This window comes from Passer montanus, unplaced genomic scaffold (genome assembly GCF_014805655.1).
Source record: "Passer montanus isolate IOZ18808 unplaced genomic scaffold, ASM1480565v1 scaffold69, whole genome shotgun sequence".
In the NCBI taxonomy this organism is placed as follows: domain Eukaryota; kingdom Metazoa; phylum Chordata; class Aves; order Passeriformes; family Passeridae; genus Passer; species Passer montanus.
The window spans coordinates 4,243,767-4,250,568 of NW_024372036.1; the positions used below are offsets into that span (position 1 = coordinate 4,243,767).

The following is a 6,802-nucleotide window of genomic DNA, read 5'->3' on the forward strand; positions in this document are numbered from 1 at the left end:
CCTGTCCTGTATTTTTATCATTTTACAAGGCTCCTTGAGAGGCAGCTCATCTCTCCTGGTCTCCTGTCACTTTTCTCAATGGATTGCTCTACACTTTCCCTCTTTGAACACCAAGCAAAAAGAACTACAAAAAGACCTTATTAGCCCCTTTTGATACACATTACAGTCAAAACTAAGCCTCTCATTTGCCCTCCCCAATCATGCCAAATTGGTATAGCTTTCAAGCTCAGAAATGCTTAGAGTTGTCAAAAGAGTCTTTCCATGTATCACCATAAAAATGACAAGGACAACTTCCAGCTGACACAAACAGCCCAGTTTTACCCAGCTGGGCTCTCAGAACTGCCTGAGGACCTCTTACCTCTGGAGTTTTGTTTGGACCTCTGCCTGTTCTTTCAAGGATGTGAACAAACTTTAATAAACAATGAGGAAAAAAAATAATAACCAAGATATTTCTTACTTATGAGAAACAATACAAATCAACTCAGGAACTTCTCTATGCTGCTTAAACTAAGGACCTAACCTTAGAACAGTTTTAGAAAGGGTAACTGGTAGACTTTAACTGAGATGGATCCCAGGTTTCTATCGCTACTCCGGGATGTTAATTAGATGCATCAGTAGAAACACAGAGTGAGAAATCAGCTGGTTTCACTTCAGTAGAAATAAACACCTCGAGTGTTGAATCTCAAGTCTTGTGATAATGTTTCATTAATTCTCCTTTCAGAAAGATTGCTCACAGGGAAAAGATACTTACATTTCTAAGAGCACAGAAAAGAGCTTTTGATAACAGTCTTTTTAAGGAAACATGATCCACAACCAGACCAAGAAGCGCACTCTTTTTTTTTTTTCCCTATTAACAACTGACTTTTCTAATAACAAACTCAGAGCAGTTATTCTTAGCATATTTTCTTCTTTTAATTACACGGGTTTCACTTATGCTCAGTAATTACTTGGGGCTGTGTTGGTTTTTCGCTGTTTTGTTGTTGCTGGTTATTTTTTTTAAATGACCTTAACAGGAGATTTTCTTTAGGAATCCCAGGAAGGATAATTAATCTAATAGTGCACTCTTTTATCTGTTAATTTGCTCAGAGGCGTAAAGAATTTTACTTTACTATGTAAACAGTTTACCAAACATAATTCAGTTGGTTTACAACCACCTTAAAATTTACTGCTGCAACCAGTTTTATTGGTAAGGAAGACTAACCAAATCACACTTCCCTGAATCACCTCCGCGATTCCTTTTCATCCCTACACTGCAGCAGCAGTTTAACAAGATGAGCACATTTGCCACCCTACTGTTCTCCAGAACTGCATCTTAATGAGATTTGCATATCTGAGTCAATAGCTCAGCTCCTGCGTTTCTCAGTTCCTTGTGGCTTTTCAGTGACATTGTCTGGCCCTTCAAGGGAAGCTCCTTGTACAAGTATCAATTGCTGTGCCTGCACCCTATGTCTGACCCCTTCTCAGCCTCCTCAACAACCTCATTTCACCCCAGGAACAGAATGGAGCTCTGTTAAATATTTCCTCAACATTCGCACCAAGGAAGATGGATATAAAGAAACTTTTCAGCCTCCGCAATTATCTTGCCCTACTTAAGTGCTCACTTTAGTCTTTGGCAAAACAAAGCATTTACCAAGTCTGTTTCTACAGAGCAGACAACCTATTCACACGTCATAAAAGAAGAATCAAACTGAGTTTTCTCTTTGGCCTGTGTTTTGCATTTTATGGTACAAAGCATCTCCTTTCACCTAATGGCTTCACTTGAGCAGCTTTTATTAAGACAACATTTGTTTATGTAACACAAAATGACAGTCTCCCAGCATTTGTTTTTGTCTAACTAATTCTGATTTTATTTTATTGTGATGCAAGACTTTCTGAATGCCTGTTCTAATAAACTGCTTTCACTATAAAAACCACTAAATTTCCATACTTCTGATGCTCTTTTGTTTTTAAGCAACACACAAAACCCCTGGAACTTTAACAGGTCACTTTTTGGTGGTGAGCATTACCATAAAATCGCTCCTGTGAGATGAGGAACTTCATTATCCTGCAGTAGGTCAATTGTAGTTACCTTGTGAATCAACTTTTGTGCATTACTTAATCCCAAACTGCTACTAATTCCAGGTCTTTTGTGCTCTAAACACAAATAAACCTGTAGGGTCTGAAAGATGCAAAAAATGACTCTTTTAGATAAGACTTTTTTAAAACATGAAAGCATCTGAAGAAGAAAGAAAATTAACAACTAGACATCTGAGGACTTCAATGCAGCTTACAAAGAATATAAACACCCTGGTTTGGAAGTAAGCATATAGTAAACAGAGCCAAATGCAGAACAATGAGGAAGAAAATAAAAATGCATAATCTAGTGCTCCAGCTATGAAAAAAAATCCAAGTTACATCCACCTGTTCCTACATGTAAAAATGTCTATTTTCACCTGGAGAATATCATCAAGACAACTTGTTACAGATTGTAACAAGTGACTATTGTCAGACAGCAAGAACAATGTGCCAGAAGACAACAGAATATAATTATCCATATTAGGGATAAAGCCAGAAGGTTTTTCTGAACATATCAAATAAAATAAGGGTATGTATGCAACAACTGACACACATGATTACATTTAAGGCCCAATAAAGTGTAGCTTCAATATAGAAAAACTACTTCTACAGAACAACTCCCCTCTCCATGTGCATTATGCTTACTCAACACAGGTGTCTGGGGTCTCTTCTGGTCTTTTTATCTGTTGTGTTTTAGGGGTTGTAGTTGCTTGGTTTTTTTGTTGTTTTGTTGTTGTTGTTTGGTTTTTTTCTTTGGTTTTGGTTTAAGGAAAAAATTAAAATATTTTCATGTTCTCTACTGTGGGTAGCTTTTCTGCAATTTTTACAGTAGTTCTAAAAATCAACACTTTTGGTCATAAATTATTATCTGAATCTCAAGATACCACTTGCAGAGACAGCACCCAAATATAATCAATACTACAGGAAGTACTTTCAATTCTTTGTTATTGCATTCCCACACAATGTGTTAAAATAAAGATCAACATGCAGTATTGAAGTATCTGATATATTAGCATATAACTATCTTCCATTTTACTACATATATATATATATATATATTGCCAATCAGTAGGCCTTTGAGCAGATTATCTTTTAAAATTCTTCCTCCCAGACATTTTTCTTTATGTCAGCCAGGCACACAACAGCTGTACCAAGGATGTTCTGCCCAAAATTCTGCTCCAGAGCTGTCACATGTATGCTTGTACATCTTAAAACAGAGCAAGGGCTAATCAGCTACTCAGTAAAAGACTGGGAAATCCCTGTCTTCAACTTTATGAGTACAAACTGTCAGACATATTAGAATGGCAGGGAAAAAAACCAACCCAGTAGTAATATAATATACAGGGTTTATATACAGTTATATTTTTTATTATTATGAAATAACAGATAACCAGCTCTAGCAAAGGTGAGTTACTGTATTTCTCAGTCTGTTATTATTAGCAGACATATGCAGAATCTCCAGAAAGCTTTGTTTGCCTAGAAGAAATCCAAATGTAGTTCAGACTGATGCAGTAACTGACCTCAGAGCTGCTGAAAAAACCAAGTCTCTCCCCACCTTTCCCTATCACCCAGCTCTAAGTCCTCTGCCTTGCTGGATGGAGGTGCAGACAGGCTGAAGAGGGAGCTCTCAATCTCTAGTCCGTACAAAAGAAAGGGAAAAAAGCACATCTAACACCTCCAGAGCTGTCTCCAAACTACACGGGACAAAGTATCAGCTTGCCTCCCCTGAAAAATTATGATTATGTGAGCCTGGTACTGACTGTAAGAAGCCAAGTGAAACACCTTTATGAACCTTCCTTTACCTTGGAAATTAAGTATCATTAGGAATACTACACCTCCATCAAAGAGCACAAACTCAAGGACTTGCTGGTTTACAGACTTTGTAGCTAAAATGATAAATATTTTGCTACGAACACTAACTGCAGATCTCTCAGACAACAGCACACCAAACACATCAAAACACAACATTTCACTAGAGTGAAACACTACCCATTATTCTCTCAAGAAAGCTACAATCGAATTTTGGAGGCAGATCAGGTAAAATCTAAGAAAAAAACTTAGTCTCTAACAGTTTATAGTATGCCTATTTGCAATGCACTCATCCTAACACCATACACCAAAGCTATTTTCATACTTCTACTAGAAAGTACACATACATGGTCCCAATTTAAAAAAAAAAAGCTGTTAAGGTGTTAATTTTTATGAATGTAGCAATGTCACTTGGAAATGAACATTACAATAAGACTTAATATTTGAAAGATGACAAAAGAGGCTCCCTAAAGATTTTTTTCTCTCTCTTATGAAATTTATCTTGGTAACAGATAGTGACAGACTGCTATATCATGGATCAGTATTAGTCATCAAATCCCACAACATTAGGAACTACAAGCTCTCAGTCACAGTAACAGATGCTGGGTTTTTTTGTAGAATGATATAAACATGCTTTTACACTACTTTTTTAATATCAAAAACAGTAATGCTCAAAACCACCAGATCTGCAATATAAAATATAGCAAACATACATTCTAAATAAAATGTTTCAGAGTAAAATATATTGAGGTGATAAAAATTCCAACATGAATTCTAACAGAGAAAAATACAGATAACACTTCAACTAAAATAACTGCAAACAGAGTTCAGGATGGAAAACAGCAGAGTATAGCCCAAAACATTCAATAACCATATGCTTATGACTAAAGGGACTTCTGTGAACTTTAAAGGCATCTTAGGTTTTCAAACACAGTGACAACTGTAAAGGACAGCTACAGAAATTACAGTACTCTAAATGGTCATTTCAATTTCTCAGCTTGTTTGGATTTCAAACAATTTTTAAGAAAGCAGGCAAATCTCTCTAAAGACTACCAAGAAAACCTGAGGACTCAGAGGTATTTTACATAGAGAAGGCTGCGAGCAGCAAGCACTAAATGTGAATTTGCAAAGCTAATGACTACCTGACAGGCTCCCTGCCAGCACATGCTCCAGAGATGAACACTGACAGATTTAGCTGCAGCAGTTTAAGTTATTATTGCTCAGGGTTCAACCATCCTCCTCTGCCACAGGCCACTGGCTCTTGCAGGGGGGGTTGAATTTGCTGCATTTCTAATACCACTGGAGCCTACAGTGAAACATCTTTGTCACAAGTCATTGCTAAGAAGTGTTATCTGGGCTTCTACAACCCAGCCTTCCACACTCTGTGCCATTCTGCATTTCCAGCCATGAAGACACCCGGGAAAACACTGTGCAATGTGCACAACCACACTGCAATCACTGCCAGGTTTTCTAGTGGCTGGCCTCACATTTTGCCCTAATCTAGTCTGCTTCTGATCTAAAATGATCCAAGCTTACTGACCAAAGATAAAAACCAACAATTACACACCTGCTGATCAACTGGAACATAAGATGGACCAAGACCCAAACTCCTGAACAATGAGAAATACCTGAATTGAAACATGACAGACTCACAACCTGCTGCACAAATGCATTTTTAACATGATCCATCAGCTGAACAGCTCCTGGGCTTGAGCTAGAGATGCTGAAACCACCACTACCAAAAAAGCCATCTCTGGTACAGAGCTGAAGGACAAGCTGGCACACCAGATGGCAGTGGGACCACTCAGGGGGACACCAACAGGCAGGAGAAATGGGCCAACAGGAATCTCTGGGCATTCAGCACAGGGAAATGCCAAGTCCTGCAGCAGGGGAAGAACAACCCTATGCACCGGTACATAGAAAAGAGATTTTTTATGTCAGGGGTGACCCAGCATGAAAAGCTTTGTCCAGGCTGACTGTGGAGTCTTTCTACCCTTGGAAGTATTTAAAACTGGCTGGACATGGCCCTGAGCAAGCTGCTCTAGCTGGCCCTGCTGGGAGTTGGGAGGATGGATGAGATGATCTCCACAGAGGTCCCTTCCTGCGCCTCCCACATCAACATTCTGTGATTATTTATTACTTTTCCAATGAGAACACTGATTTCTGATGACAGACCAAATCTGTCTGACTTATCAAGAAAAAATGATTTTGAAGAGCTTAACAGCAGCACTGAACAGGACTTCTTTAACATTCATCATTTTCAACATTTACACTGTTGCTGTTGTTTGTTATTTAAAGAGGAGCACTTGTATAGCACCTACAAACCATGCCTATAAAAGACAACTCGTTACTAAATAAAAGAAAAAAGTCCAAACAACTTATGTTCCTTTTGTAGGAGCTGTATCAAAGCTCCTTACAGAAATTAAGCTGTAAACCCCATGAGAAGGATACAGAATTTGAAGCAATAAATTTATCTGACATTTACTGATCTCATGTACCTATTTCAGAAGTCTTTCTTCTCTAAGAAAACAGTTATATAAATTCTAGAAATAAAACCATATCGATGTCCAACCAAACCAATCAAATGCCAACCAAATAATGAATTAAAACCATTAGATGCAGTGGTCAAAATTTTTTTTCCAGTTTAAAAAACACTTTTCAACTATAATCTCTACAGTAGTCAGTTTCATGAAAAAAATCTAAAGGTTTTGAGAAGAAACAGGATTGTACAAGCTGATGCTATAAAATATTTCAACATTCCAAGTATTTAAAAACTATTACTTAAGCTTTTAAAAATCTGATTTACTGTGCTTCTTTTAATACAAAACCATTTTTATTTAGTAAGAGAGAGCTACTCTGGCCATCTGGTAATCTGTACATTAAATTCAAATCATCCAGAACAAGATTCCACAACTTTTCCACTCCATTTTGCCTACAT

General features: G+C 37.6%; 1 protein-coding gene across 16 annotated transcripts in view; it reads right to left on the reverse strand.

Annotated features, from left to right (window-relative positions):
• The window catches only part of KDM6A (lysine demethylase 6A), a 151,614-nt gene that overhangs the window by 27,359 nt on the left and 117,453 nt on the right, over positions 1-6,802 (reverse strand). The window lies entirely within an intron of this gene.